Here is a 16,144-nt window from a genome sequence, read left to right as displayed (position 1 = left end):
TGAGTGGCAATCCACTGTGATATTCAACGTGATTGCTAAGACAGTGGTTGTGAATACCTTTTTCCCCACCAGTCAATACCTACCTATCAAGCAGGTGTGGAAGGGTAGAAGCTCTCAATTTGACTACTGTACATAGGCCTAAACCATATGGATGGCCTGACATCTGGGCTAGTAAAACAGAATGGGGTATTTACATACTAATGCCTTCAGTCACTCCAGCCTACTTGGCCAGAGAACCTTTCAAGCTTTCTGAAGTTTGATTTATCTCTGCACTTTAGCTGGCTGGGCTGGCAATGTGCTTAACTAACAGCCTTCTCTGGCCCTTAATAGAAGCTGTAGCCACGGCTCTTTGCAGCGCAGGTGAAAGTGCCTGCGTTTATTTACCGTTGATTGGGCCTGCCCACGGACGCACCACATTAAAGTGACATCTTGTTCATGGACTTTGAAGGGGACTAACGCGTCTGTCGCTCCTCAAATCCCACCAACACCTCCCTATACTTTGGTCTGTTAGGTTGGCCTGAGTTTGCAACGGTCTGAATTGAAGGCAATTTACTGAGGATTCGCCTCCAGGTGAGACATTATACTGGGGTCGCGTCACAGCTGTACAAAGAATACGTGCACAGTGGGAGGAATTTTTAGATATATTTTATTTTATATAGGAACTTATATAATTGTATTAAATAATTCTCAATAACAGGCAATGATATAGTATTTTCCTATTGCAGAGCTTTGCTAGGAAATATTTATTCAGCCATCATGTCTCTATAACCCATTAGAAACAAAGGCCTGAAACTTCATAAAACCATTGTTAGAGATGAGAGAAACAGCAGTGTACGAGCCACCTCAGAAGGTAAATGGATTATCCATACCGATATTAGTCTATTTGAGTGCCAAGATATTCAGATCCAGAATATTAACAACTCCCACCATGGAACCTAACCTGATTTATGTTGCCATTCCTGACATTTCATTGGGTTTATTTTGCCCAGGTTGGGTTTTACAGGTTCACAGGGGAGAAAATATGGCAAGCAGTAGGAAACATAAGACCATAAAAGTCAAGGATGCAGTGGGGGTTTTATACAGATAAGATCAATTTGACTGGCTCTGACTGACTGTAATATAATATTATATGTTATGGGCTTGTCTGACTTAAATCTATACCAGAGGCATCCATTTCATAGCAAGCTGAGAGAGAGTCAAGCCGAGACAGCCCCATAGCAACAGCGATACAGTATAATCAAATGTTTGCAACTCGGTGTTAGTGTCCCTGGGAGCTGCTGCGCATCTCAACAGTGGTGTTTTATTTTTTCCTCACCAGCAAGGTGCAGTCGTAGGCCTTATCAGTCCACATGAGGCTGGCAGCTGGCATTCTTTTCATGGACAGATTACACGGCAACACTACATTCACCCTACATTCACACAGTATCATTTACACTTTTGGGGGGCGCAGCGACCTTCATGGGTGCTGGCTTGCTGCAGCCATCCAAAGGTTTTAGCTACCTCCACTAATTAACTGAAAGAACACATTGTAAAAAGGCAACAACAAAAGAGTAAGCAATTCAATGGAATTCCAAACTGTGCATCCTCCTGGAAAACAATCAAATAGAGATGCCTATAAAAGCAATATACTGAGGATCAATGTAAAGATAGGTTGCATTAGAGCTGGGTGATATTGATAAAAATCCATATTGCGATAAATTGCCTGAATTGACGGTAAATAGAGCGATACATTTAACAATGTGCACCACATTTTTTATTGTATCATCCTTTAAACTACTACTAGTTTGATGGTTGTAGCCATCAATTGTCCCATTAAGAATCACCCTTATTAGCAAACTTATTTTATTTCAAACTTCACATTTCTTTAGTATAGACTTCTTATCGCAATGAACGATATCAGAAAACCTTCCCCATACAGAAGAAAAAAAAGTTCTCTCCTGCTTAGACAGAGAGAAATATGCATAGCTCTTGGGAGGAATCTGCTCATATTGTGGAAATGTCTAGATCACTTTTCATTAGAGGTTGTTGGTTCATGGTTCATTAAAACGTTAGGTTTTCAGAGGCTGACATTGATGTGCTGTATGAGTATTTATTTTGAATCATTCTCATCATTTATTATGGCATCTAAACGACAGGAAAAAGCTTCACGGGAAAACCGAGACTTAATATTAACATGAATTATCTCCGTTAAATAATGGCTGCAGTAAACTCCAGTCTGTACAAATTCATCATACTTGACTAAGGGGTTAGCCTATCCTTTGTTCTGCATAATACATAAAGTAAGACAAATGAATTATAGGTGTAGAGATTCGATTTAGAGAGGCAGTATATTTGCTGATGGTCCGGAAGCACACAGTTGTCTCCCTGATGGTCTTGTCTTGTTACTCAGAGGAGGAAGCCATCGCCATCCTCTATGGGTGAAAAGATTAATTATAAAAAGGAACTCACAAGGGTCCCATCTGTCTGACCTCCAAAATGAGTAATATGGGCCAAGCGATGACTGCTACATCAGGTCCCTATCTCAAGCCCTTATTCTGTCAAGCACACTCAGAGGTCACCCTGTGTTGACATCGCAACCGCCCCTGCACAGCTCGTCCTCAATCTTCACCAAAGCTTAACACAAACACCCACCACCACCACCACCACCACCACCCCAGCCCAGTCAACCCTGTTCTCTACTCCCCTATCTCTCCTGCCTTGGTGGATTTCAGTAAAGTGTTGTTATGTGATAGATAGCCGCCCGAGATATCTCTCTCTCTCTCTTTAGCTTCTATGTACAGCAGACAGTGTACCTGGTGTAAGCTCTGTCAGGTTATAAATAAGACTTGGGTCACATTCTTAAGTGTTTCAGCTTGGCCACAGAGACAGAGAGCAGCCAAGGCGGTCTGTAGAATAATCTCGTTGTGGAGGATGAATCAATAGGCAGGAAATATCAGTAATCAAACTGATAAAATAGGTTCCCTGTAATTACCATCTGACTTCTGAGCAGCTAGTTAAGCCAAGAGGGAGCACCTGGAAAAAAGTCAATTAATATCTATCAGCAGCAAACTGATAGGATCCGAGAGAGAGAGAGAGAAAGAGAGAGAGAGAGAGAGAGAGAGAGAGAGAGAGAGAGAGAGAGAGAAAGAGAGAGAGAGAGAGAGAGAGAGAGAGAGAGAGAGAGAGAGAGAGAGAGAGAGAGAGAGATCTCACCCGCCACACATCTATCTTCCCCCTGAACCTGACCAATCTAAACTAGTGGGTATATCTTACAGATGGTTGAGGTTCCACTTCAGCGCTGTTTTAGTGCCAGGACATGACAAACGAGCTGTAAAGGCTAATTTTAATTGCTATTACAGAGTTTCATTCACACAGGCCTTTGTAACATTGGAGAAGAATGTTCTCTAGACCTGTGCCTTTGCTTGAGGATTGAACACTGGTCCATATGATTAAAGCAATAACTCATTCAGTATTTGAGTTATGTAGAATGCTTCTCTAACAGCTTTAAATGGCCACAGGACATGTCACTCTAACACCTGATAACGGCGACACAGTATCAAATCGGAAGGAAGATGGTGGCCTCAATTTCCTGCGTGCAAACATTTCTGATGTGGTTGTGCACATAGAGGCATGGCTTACAGGACATTCCCAGTGTAAATGTAAAACCGCTTACATTGCAGAGGCAATAGGCTGTCTTAGCCACTTTACATTGAAGAGACAAATCAATAGATACAGCGACTGTTTACCTCTTGTCAATTGCCCCACATGACTCAGTCTGTATCAGCAGAAAAACAAAGAAATGACACATTGGTGTCATAGCTAATTTCCTACATTTTGGACAATGATGTAGTATATCCTGAGTTCAGCCCTGAGATCAGCTGAGTGTTCATTAGAGAGTCATATTGAGTGTGAATAAGTTAAGTTGCCAACTTTATTTTTCCAATCATGCATCGGTCAGGGTGCAGACAGGCACTCCCAAATTAAAACCTATCGAATGTCATTACGGCCGTGTAGAAAATGATGATGAATTATTACTTGTCAGTGACGATCACAAACAGGATGCACTACTCCTACTCTGAGATGTGACAGAGTTGAGTTGCAAGGGCAATCAGGGCTAATGCTTTCTCAGTCACGAGTCGTGACTCACAACTATGTGAAGAGTATTTATTTGCCAGTAGCGCAAAAGATACATTGTGTTGACAACTCAACCCAGCTGTGTTCTTTCAAGAGCTGCCAGCAAAAAGCTTTATCGATATCATTACAGAGCACTTGGAGATGGTTCAAGGTTCCTGAGACTCTTTTGATCTGTTTTACTATTACCTTTTCCACCACCGCAGGTGGAAAAATATAAAGATTTCCCAGAGCTTCTAGCAGCCAAACCTCCATTAACACAAAAAGGTCTATAGCACGGCAGGTATTTGTTAATTCTTTTTGAGTGTGTAGTGAACGTTGAACCACAGAGATTCTAGTGATGTATGTGCTCACTTTCTGCTTGAAATCCACTGGCCTTGGAGGAGGTAGCTACAGTATCTCAGAAACATCTCCAGACTGTGGTTGTTCCATCTTTGCCCTCCACTGGCCTGCCATCCATTTAGAGGGGCTGCTATATTATGCTGCTCTACGGAACAGACATATTAGAATATTGGTCACTGATCCCTGTGACACTAGCTCATAAAAATGTCCATCTTCCTGAATCCTGTCTTTCTTTCATGCAACTTTCAATCACTCTGGTCCTGGAGAGAATCCATATATCACAGTGTTCTGTCAAAACGTTTCACTTTAGAGAGCCAGAGGTGATGCCTCAAGTTGCAGTCCTCACAGAGCCATTTAAATTATAGTATGTTTTACTTCAATGCTGTGATAATTCTCTCATTAATCCGACCAATCACACATGAGTTTGTTAAAGGCCCAGTGCAGTCAAAAACGTGTTTCCTGTGTTTTATATATACTTACATACTAGGAGGTTGAAATAATACTGTGAAATCATGAACATTATTATAATGTCCTTTTAGTGTAAGAAGTGTTTGAAAAGAGTGCCTGCAATTTCAGCATGTTTTGGTGGGATAGAGTTTTGGCCTGCCTGGTGTAATTTACACTGAACAAAAATATAAACACAACATGCAACAATTTCTAAGATTTTAATGAGTTACAGTTCATATAAGGAAATCAGTCAATTGAAATAAATTCATTAGGCCCTAATCTATGGATGTTACATGACTGGGAATACAGATACGCCCTCTGTTGGTCACAGACACCTTAAAAAAAAGCTAGGGGTTTGGATCAGAAAGCCAGTCAGTATCTGGTGTGACCAACATTTGCTTCATGCAGTGCGACACATCTCCTTCGCATTGAGCTGATCAGGCTGTTGATTGTAGCCTGTGGAATGTTGTCCTGCTCCTCTTCAATGCCTGTGCAAAGTTGCTGGATATTGGCAGAAACTGGAACACCCTGTCGTATTAATGTCAATCCAGAGCATCCTAAACATGCTCAAAGGGTGACATGTCTGGTGAGTATGCAGGCCATGGAAGAACTGGGCCATTTTCAGCTTCCAGGAATTGTGTACAGATCCTTGTGACATGGGGCTGTGCATTATCATACTGAAACATGAGGTGATGGCGGCAGATGAATGGCACAACAATGGGCCTCATCTCGGCATGGTCTCTGTGCATCAATAAAATGCATTTGTGTTTGTTGTCTGTAGTTTATGCCTGCCCATACCATAACCACACCTCCACCATGGGGCACTCTGTTCACAATGTTGACATCAGCAAACTGCTCGCCTACACGACGCCATACTGCCGTCTGCCTGGTACAGTTGAAACCAGGATTCATCTGTGAAGATGACCATCAAAGGTGGTCATCAAAGGTGAGCATTTGCCCAATGAAGTCGGTTACAACGCCAAACTGCAATCAGGTCAAGACTTTAGTGAGGACGATGAGCATGCAGATGAGCTTTCCTGAGATGGTTAATGACAGTTTGTGCCGAAATTCTGTGGCATTGTGTTGTGTGACAAAACTTTTATTGTCCCCATTACAAGGTGCACCTGTGTAATGATCATGCTGTTTAATCAGCTTCTTAATATGCCACACCTGCCAGGTGGATTGATTATCTTGGCAAAGGAGAAATGCTCACTAACAGGGATGTAAACAAATTTGTGCACACAATTTGAGAGAAATAAACTTTTGCGCGTATGGAACATTTCTGGGATCTTTTATTTCACCCCATGAACATGGGACCAACACTTTACATGTTGCGTTTATATTTTTGTTCTCTGTAATTAATAGACCAATAAGAAAGAGTTCCAAACCTCTGCCCATAACAGCTAGATTTCAGGTTTTCCACACCCAACTCAGACCACTTCCAGGAAGCCCTAGAAAAATTCTTGCTTGAGAAATTGCTCTTCGCTCAGAAGCTATTTTTGTTTATTTTTGACCATTTCGATTGAAAACAATCACAGTAAGGTACTTAATTGTTACCCAGAAATAATTTCATATTGAGATAAAAACGGCTACAGTGGACCTTTAAGATTATACAATATGACAGGGCATTCAAGACTTCAAATGGCTTTTTATCAGCTTATTTCCTTATGCTTGTCTGGCATTGTCATCTCTTGCATATCCTCCTATTGAAATCATACTATCTACATTCACTGCTCTTTCCTGCATTTCTTGTCTTGTGTTTTAATAGGTACATATCTATCCAATGATATCAGCAGCCAAGAAGTTGAAACTCATGTCACCCCTGTGGTCCCCAAACCCCAGTGTTGCTATGGCATCGGTGCTCTCCCTGGGAGGGGGGTCTCCTGCACCACACTGGGAGTGTGTGAAGTGTGTGGAGGCTCCACTGTCCCTGGGTCATCAGGGTTCACACCGAACCGGCAGTGACCCAGAAGAGCAGCTCACAAGCCCCCAGTCAAGGCCGGGTTCAGTCATGGGTTATTACACTTTGGAGACAACAGAAATGTACAGCAGAGATGTGAACAACCTGCTCTCCTCTTCCTCTGACATGTCGCCGTCTGCTGCCTTGATGCCAGATGAAACACAGTAACCTTTCCTTTCCTGCCTGCTGCTTCCGCACCTCTTTTTAGAGCAATTCACTGTTGCTGTGACGACTAGCTACTTACATTTGTGACTCATTGATCTTGCCCGCTTTTATGATTAATAAATGTCAGTGTAATGTATGCAAACAACACATACAAAGGATAGCATGCATATTTATAACTACACATTCATTTGAAAGTATATCTCACGTAACAAGAGGGAATTTAATTCCAACATGGATCCTTGCCTAGAAGCATGAAAGCCTGACATCTGTTCATCCAACATTCTGAAAAGGAAATGCATGACATTGTCATCAGGTGGCCTTTTCTGATCTATTTGTTAACCCCTACCCTCTGTGCTCATCAGCGGATCCAGCTTTGAACTGAGGGAAAATGCCGCAAATGTGTGAAAAATATTTCATATTTTCAACCCCCCTCCGATGGTTCAAAATGGCTGAACAGCGGTTAAAAAGTGGGACGTTTCCACCTTCCACAGACCTCCATGTCAGCTCATTCTGTCACAGATCAATTTCAGCATGCCATTTTGCTTATGCTCTGTTGGCAAAGGCCATAACAGCCTCTGACTCGTCATTTCCCCCGACGGTGAAAAAATCCCTCCAGACATCCATTATTCACCACGGGTTAAAAAAGGGAAACCACCTACTACCTTGCAGTATATTTTCACCTCATGATGGGAGCTATGTGTCTGTTTAAAGATTCCCTGTCCGTCTGGTGCTACAAATCAGCATTTGAGCCGCCTGTGAAAAACATATCTGCTTCATGTACATTTATTTTATTAGAGAGCGGAGCAGTGTATGAGGAAGCAGGTTGGTGATGAGGCTGCGGTGGAACACTGGAGCAGCCAGGACAGGACAGGGGGGATGAGAGTAGGTTTGTGTCTCAAATAGCACCCTCTTCACTATATAGTGCACTACATTTGTGAGCCCTGGTGAAAAGCAGTGCATTATATAGGGAATAGGCTGCCATTTGGGACGGAAGCTAGGGGAAGCTCAGACATCTCCGGGTAGGGTGGGGTGGGGGGGTCTCCTCCTAGAATCAGAGCAGTCTGTAAGTGTGGCGTCTTGCCCTCGGGCTTCCGTTCCCCTTACCTCCCTAGAGATGCAATTAACAAAGAAATTACAGTGTAACACATCGCCCAAAGGCTTGTTTCTAACGCCGCTAAAAAGTGCTAATCACTTTTTTCATTACAGTAGAGCGAAAACGAGGACAGGGACAGAAAACGAAAATGCAGGGTGTACAGTGACGCAAAACTCCAAGCTCACCCAATTTAGAAACGAGATTTGCATTACCATTATTGTTACCTGAGGTATGTAAATGCATCAGGCGCTGGTTTCATTTTTCCTCATTTTGAACTCTAATTATTGCTTGATGCTAATTAATCATAATAAAGCTCCATCTCTAATTTAGTCATTCATCCTATATATGGATTTTACTCATGATTTGAAGTATTTCTCTCTCTCTCTCTCTCTCTCTCTCTCTCTCTCTCTCTGCCATTTATTTAGACTGCTTCCAGTGATACAATACAAAATAAAATGGGAGTATATGATTCACGAGTACAACAAAAATAAGGACCTAAACAATGTATAGCTTCAATTCCCATATTACAGGGTGTGGCTTTAAATGTCTAAAGAGGAGCAGCAACTCTACTGGAGTTGGATTGGCCCAAAGTGTCAGCTGGTTAAACCATACGAGACTGCTGCTCACAATTACTGCAATTCTACAGAGGGACCACTTCTTCCCCACTGTTACAGTCTTCTGTTCTTAAACAAACCAAAACTGGCCAGGCAAACAAACCCAAACCCTGATCCAAGGACTGACTAAATGTGGTCGTGGAAGACAACCATCAACCAGTGCCCATTTTCCCCTCCCTCTCAATGTCCATCCATCTTTGTTAACAGAGGTTTATGTATTCCTCACACACCAGCATTCAACTTCACTTCTGAATCCTGTATTAAGATTGACTCTTCAATCCAGGAGATCGATGCTATCACTTAGGGCCTGACTGTAGCTCCTGATTACATGTCCTCAACTTACAGAGCAGCAGTGGTAGCTAAGGAAACAGCCGGATGAACCTTTCCTTCCATTGGCTCTGCATGCTGCTGCAAGCTCCACCGTTTACTGTGCTCACAGGGATTACTGGTACCTTTACAGTTAGCAAGGGATTATTCAGCCTTGGAGGAGGCTTTGCAAGTCATACTTGTGGAAATATGAGGAATTTTCTTCTTAGATCATTTGGAAAAGCACTACAATATTCAGAGTTTGTTCCAGGTATTGGATACTGCTGTGGATGAGCGTATGCTAATGATGGAGAATTCCATTAAGAATTCCAATAAGGAGTTCTGTTGATTTTATGAGTCCGTTTTCCAGTCTAGCTTTTTGGTGAGGGCTGGTTAGCGTGAGCCTCCTCTTGGTTTTAATACAGAGGTTTCCGCTATACTGTAAAGTCCATGGTTGTATCCCAAAATGCATCCTATCCCATATATAGTGCACTACTTTTGACCAGAACCCAGAGAGCTCTGGTTAAAAGTAGTACACTATAGGGAATAGGGGGCCATTTGGAATGCACAGATAGTACCCCATCATGCAGTGAAAATACGATTAAAGAAAACCGAGGATCAATTGGTATCAAACCAAGTACGTTTAGATATCAGTCAATGCATTACCTCTGATCCGACATTAAAGGGGAGTTGGCGTCTAAGATAGGACATTTTGTTCTGACAGTATTTTGTTGAATAAGCTGCATTTATGGTAACTGAAACACTAGGGCTAGACTTCAAAAACCTGGAAAATACAGTCAGCTAGTGATTGACATTTTCTCTGAACCACGGTAAGGAAATATATGTTCTTTTTACATATACTTCACACTTCACACTTCACACCTCCTTCTGATTCTTATCTGATGCGGTGGTGCACCTCAGACAAACAATGAAAAAACCTGACAGGAATATACACAGGGTGTCTGAGACAAAGATTGTCAGGAGCATCAAGGGCTCTGCAGTTATTTCCCTACAAATCAGTGATTCTACTTGGTTTCTTTATTGTCTGGGCCGATCTTCATCAAACTGGCTAATGAGTTCCATTGGAACTCCTTTCAAGAGGTGATTAGGTTCCAGTGATAAATGATGTGTGTACTCAGCAGGATAGTATCCTCCAATGGCTGCTCTCCATGGGGCAGCACCACCATGCTCACAGGATGTCATTTTCATTACCTGCCATTTCACAGTTGGGGGGGGGGGGGGGGGGGTTGCTCTCATGTTTGGAAGGGGAGGGGGCGACGGACCAAGTGCACATGGCGACGGACCAAGTGCACATGTGTTGTTCCCTCCTGTAACTACTGCTTTATATACCACAACAACACCTTGAGGTGATGAGAATATTCGGCACTTATCACATTAATATTTAATGGCTAAGATGTTAAACTGTACATTGCACAGCTGGCTTTATCTGTTGTTCATGGACAGAGCATCAAGAAGTAGGAAGTAAGTATATAATTGATCATCTATTCAATTCACCTTCTCTCTCTCCATATCTTGTTTTTCTGACCAGAAGGAAATATGGATTTAATTGTTGTCCGGGAGAATGTCAAATAGTCACACACTCCTGGATTAGTATCCTCCTGTTATAGATCTGCTGCAGTAGTCATCGAGAGAGTAAATCCTATGATCAGATTCAGTCAGCCCTTCTTACTTTGCATTTAACCTTGGTAAATGGAAAGCTGATAGAGGCTCATAGCTTTCATGCGCTGGACCTGCAGTTTATGGCCGAAAATATGGTACGGCAGTTAATACTGCTGAAGCTGAATTACCCTACTGAACGAGTGTTGGTGTCCAGACACAACAAACCACAACAAGTAATGAACAGAACAACAAACAGAACATGGGTACTGTGGACCAAATGGCAAACTTACAAATAAACAAGCACTTTACAAATGATGTGTGTTTTTGTGGAATCGGTTTGGTGTTATTATTCAAGTGATTTGTTGCCTTTGACAGGAGCAGCTGGACCCCAGGTCCAGGCTTAGCACTGTGTGATATCTTTTGACTGCAAGCAGCGGCAACCCAGAGCAACAGGACACATCGTTACAGAGCAAGACTTCCTGCCGTTATTTCCTGCATATGGGTGGGAGAGGGGGATGGAGGGAGGGATGGAGGGATGAACCCATCTCTTGATGTCCCGCTGCACTTCTCCTTGCATCCTCCCATCCTCCCTTTTTTTAACATCAAGTAACAAAGAATAACTATACAAGACTAAAGCTTAACACAACTAAACCCCTTATTTGGAGAGGGAGCTATGGGGGAAATGAGATTTAATGGTTGAATTGAATCCCCTTGCGTGGAGGAATGGGGAAATCGAGTTATAATTAGGTGAGATTGACAGCTTCTTTGAGGTAATTAAGCACAAGCTGATGAAATTCCCAGGTGGGAGTAAAGCTGTGGCAGCTTGTGTTGCTGGCTGGAATTAAAATAATGATCTCCTGGCGAGTGGAGACCAAGACAGAGTAAGTGTCTTTCTTGCTTATTTGTAAGCCTAGTTGTTTATGGTGTCGCCACTTTGATGTGACCTTAGAGCAGGGATGGGCGACTGGCGGCCCAAGGCCTGCGGATCAATTTCCCTTAAAAATGTTAATAAAAATGTATCATCAATAGTCACTTAATTAGCCCATGTCAGCGACAACATTTTTTATTGGTAAATTAGTCTAAACTTGTAGTAGTCATGATCGAATTATCGACCGGAGAGCCCTTTGTTAGTCACTATCACTCAGATATCATATTGAATAATGCAAACATTTCTCTCTACCCTATGGCAAAGTGTGAAGAATAGCAGGAAGTGAACTGTAAAACGGCAAATGATTCTATCCGCCCCATGGCAAAATGTGTAGAATTGCAGCAAAGTTGCTTTAAAACGACAACATTTTCTCTATACCCCATGGCAAAATGTGTAAAATTCCTGGAAATGAACTCTCTATTAAGGGGGCCACTAAAATGTTTTGCTCGCAAGGCGGGGTTTGGGGGCAACCTTTTTCACTTAGGCCCCTCAAAAGGCTTGATTGCATGTGTGTGTGTATGGATGTGGGGACGCAGACCTGTGAGCCACTGCGGCCCCTCATGATGAGTTCAGTTTTTTTGTGGCCCCCACCCTCATCAACTTACAGGTTTATGATGGAATAATGGTTAGGCATGACAATATGCATCCAATTATAGGTTTTATGCAATTAGTCAGTCTATCTTGACTCATTTCATGACCAAATGGCATTATAAGGAGATGAAAATACATTCAATTATCACATTAATCCCTAACAAATAGCCGGGCCGTTTCTCCCAACGAAAATTTTGGAAATTGACCTGATAGCCATTTGACATTCATTATGGTAGACACAAAATAATAAACCTTATGATCCGTAAGCACCAAACAACTTCATGGACATTAACCTATAAGGATTGTAAGCAAACACATTCACTATCAAGGTCTTCTTTGCTCTTCAAAAAGTATACATTAGTAGCCATTTACCCATATAGTCAATATCCAATAAAAAATGGATGAACTGCAAATAAGTACACGTGTTCTTCCCATCCGTATATCCTATCACTCTGCATTTCCTAAACTTCATTCAATGGCTCTTCCTTCATGTTGTTTACGGAGCATGTGACAAATACATTTGATTTGAGCACTAGGTTGTATCCTGTATACACTATTCTGCCTGCTGTTGCCTAAACAACAACCACATATAACACATGAGGAGTGTTCCTAGGGAGAGGGGAAGGGTATACACACTATATTTACAAAAGTATGTGCACACCCCTTGAAATTAGTGGAATAGGCTATTTCAGCCACACCCATTGCTGACAGGTGTATAAAATCGAGCACACAGCCATGCAATCTCCATAGACAAATATTGACAGTAGAATGGCCATACTGAAGAGCTCAGTGACTTTTAATGTGACACTGTCATAGGTTAAAACCTTTCCAACAAGTTAGTTCATCACATTTCTGCCCTGCTAGAGCTGCCCTGGTCAACTGTAAGTGCTGTTACTGTGAAGTGAAAACGTCTAGGAGCAACAACGGCTCAGCAGCGGTGGTAGGCCACGCAAGCTCACAGAATGGGACCGCCGAGTGCTGAAGCGCGTAGCACATAAAAATCGTCTTTCCCTCTGTTGCAACACTCACTACCTCAACCCCATCGAACACCTTTGGAATGAATTGGAACGCTGACTGCGAGCCAGACCTACTCGCCCAGCATCAGTGCCGACCTCACTAATGCTCATGTGGCTGAATGGAAGCAAGTCCCTGCAACAATGTTCCAACATATAGCGGAAAGCCTTCCCAGAAGAGTGTAGGATGTTATAGCAGCTAAGGGGGACCAACTCCATATTAATGCCCATGATTTTGGAATGAGATGTACGACGAGCAGGTGTCCACATACTTTAGGCCATGTAGTGTACCTACACTACTGTACAGTAGTAGCACTCCTCAGCTGTTGTACAGTCGTGGCCAAAAGTTTTGAGAATGACACAAATATTAATTTTCACAAAGTCTGCTTCCTCAGTTTGTATGATGGCAATTTGCATATAATCCAGAATGTTATGAAGAGTGATCAGATGAATTGCAATGAATTGCAAAGTCCCTCTTTGCCATGCAAATGAACTGAATCCCCAAAAATGTTTTCCACTGCATTTCAGCCCTGACACGAAAGGACCAGCTGACATCATGTCAGTAATTCTCTCGTTAACACAGGTGTGTGTTGACGAGGACAAGGCTGAAGATCACTCTGTCATGCTGATTGAGTTTGAATAACAGACTGGAAGCTTCAAAAGGAGGGTGGTGCTTGGAATCATTGTTCTTCCTCTGTCAACCATGGTTACCTGCAAGGAAACACGTGCCGTCATCATTTCTTTGCACAAAAAGGGCTTCACAGGCAAGGATATTGCTGCCAGTAAGATTGCACCTAAATCAACCATTTATTGGATCATCAAGAACTTCAAGGTGAGCGGTTCAACTGTTGTGAAGAAGGCTTCAGGGCGCCCAAGAAAGTCCAGCAAGCGCCAGGACCGTCTCCTAAAGTTGATTCAGCTGCGGGATCGGGGCACCACCAGTACAGAGCTTGCTCAGGAATGGCAGCAGGCAGGTGTCAGTGCATCTGCACGCACAGTGAGGCAAAGACTTTTGGAGGATGGCCTGGTGTCACGAAGGGCAGCAAAGAAGCCACTTCTCTCCAGGAAAAACATCAGGGACAGACTGATATTCTGCAAAAGGTACAGGGATTGGACTGCTGAGGACTGGGGTAAAGTCATTTTCTCTGATGAATCCCCTTTCCGATTGTTTGCGGCATCCGGAAAAAAGCTTGTCCGGAGAAGACAAGGTGAGCGCTACCATCAGTCCTGTGTCATGCCAACAGTAAAGCATCCTGAGACCATTCATGTGTGGGGTTGCTTTTCAGCCAAGGGAGTGGGCTCACTCACAATTTTGCCTAAGAACACAGCCATGACTAAAGAATGGTACCAACACAACCTCCGAGAGCAACTTCTCCCAACCATCCAGGAACAGTTTGGTGACGAACAATGCCTTTTCCAGCATGATGGAGCACCTTGCCATAAGGCAAAAGTGATAACTAAGTGGCTCGGGGGACAAAACATCAATATTTTGGGTCCATGGCCAGGAAACTCCCCAGACCTTAATCCCATTGAGAACTTGTGGTCAATCCTCAAGAGGAGGATGGACAAACAGAAACCCACTAATTCTGACAAACTCCAAGCATTGACTTTGTAAGAATGGGCTGCCATCAGTCAGAATGTGGCCCAGAAATTCATTGACAGCATGCCAGGGCGGATTGCAGAGGTCTTGAAAAAGAAGGGTCAACACTGCAAATATTGACTCTTTACATCAAATTCATGTAATTGTCAATAAAAGCCTTTGACACTTATGAAATGCTTGTAATTATACTTCAGTATTCCATAGTAACATCTGACAAAAATATCTAAAGACACTGAGGCAGCAGACTTTGTGAAAATTAATATTTGTGTCATTCTCAAAACTTTTGACCACGACTGTAGTTCACATGAACTTGATAATCAATGCAAGGACAAGCCCCTGGGATGACAGTGGAAGTAAAAACATCCCTGGGCAAGGTGAGAGAAAGAGAGACAGCGCTAAGGGCCATTGAAGATTGTGGTAGTAGGCACTGCCCAAGAGGAGCCGCCGCTGGGTAGGTTAGCACTGACCCCTAGCTACAACTAGACCTCCCTCTCTGGGACCTGTAGATCCATCCCCATCCCATTGGAAGAGAGAGATCCCTGCTAAATATTCATTTATCTCTCTGCCTGTCTCCTCAGATGCTAATCCATTTCTGAAATAGCATTGGCCTCTTTATGTTTTCAGGGCCACTCCCTGAATCTCTGCTCTTGTATCATGGGATCAAACATTTTCTGACTACTAAGCTTCCAGTACACAGCCAGATCGGTTTATTGGACAAAGCCATGGATACAACCTAGAAAGATGGAAAGAATCTTTGGAGAGAATCAATGTTTGTAGGATCAGGTCTGTTCCCATGGGGGGCCCTTATCTCTCTATGGGTCTCTGGGGACAGGTCCAACATGGTACTGAGGTCCAAGACACGTAGCACATGTTAAACCAACATCAGGTCATGTTGAACGTCTGGGATTGACCTTTGGTTTGCTGGGTATTGTTACACTCAAAGGCTTAGTCAATATCACACGGGGATGGATAAAATACTAAACAAACATTTGCATCTCCGATCATTTTGCATAATTATTCCCACACATCTTGCCCTTGCCATATACAGAAGCTCATCACAGCCCAAACCGCCATGTCTGGGGTGATTAGAAGAGCTCTCCATGCTCTGTTTTTTCATGCAAATCAAATCTCAATGCATACACTTAGTAACATATACTGCACACACCAGAAAACAAAGGGCAAAATGAGTTTGTCAAGAATAGAGAAGGACATAAATATCTTTATTTAACTGCAGAGCTGCAGATGAATATTCTGAAGCCTTTAACAGTGCTGTTTTCCCTACACTGAACTACATGCAGACATCATGCTTATCTCCTGAAGCACAGAGAGGGAGTCAGTTCTGCTGTCCTGTGCCA

General features: G+C 42.8%; 1 protein-coding gene across 9 annotated transcripts in view; it reads right to left on the bottom strand.

Annotated features, from left to right (window-relative positions):
- LOC106599413 (astrotactin-1) overlaps positions 1-16,144 on the bottom strand; it is a 282,536-nt gene that overhangs the window by 44,108 nt on the left and 222,284 nt on the right. The gene's annotated exons all lie outside the window — the stretch shown is intronic.

Source organism: Salmo salar, chromosome 03, assembly GCF_965601325.2.
Source record: "Salmo salar chromosome 03, fSalSal1, whole genome shotgun sequence".
NCBI lineage: Eukaryota > Metazoa > Chordata > Actinopteri > Salmoniformes > Salmonidae > Salmo > Salmo salar.
This window is presented reverse-complemented; position numbering and strand designations above follow the sequence as displayed.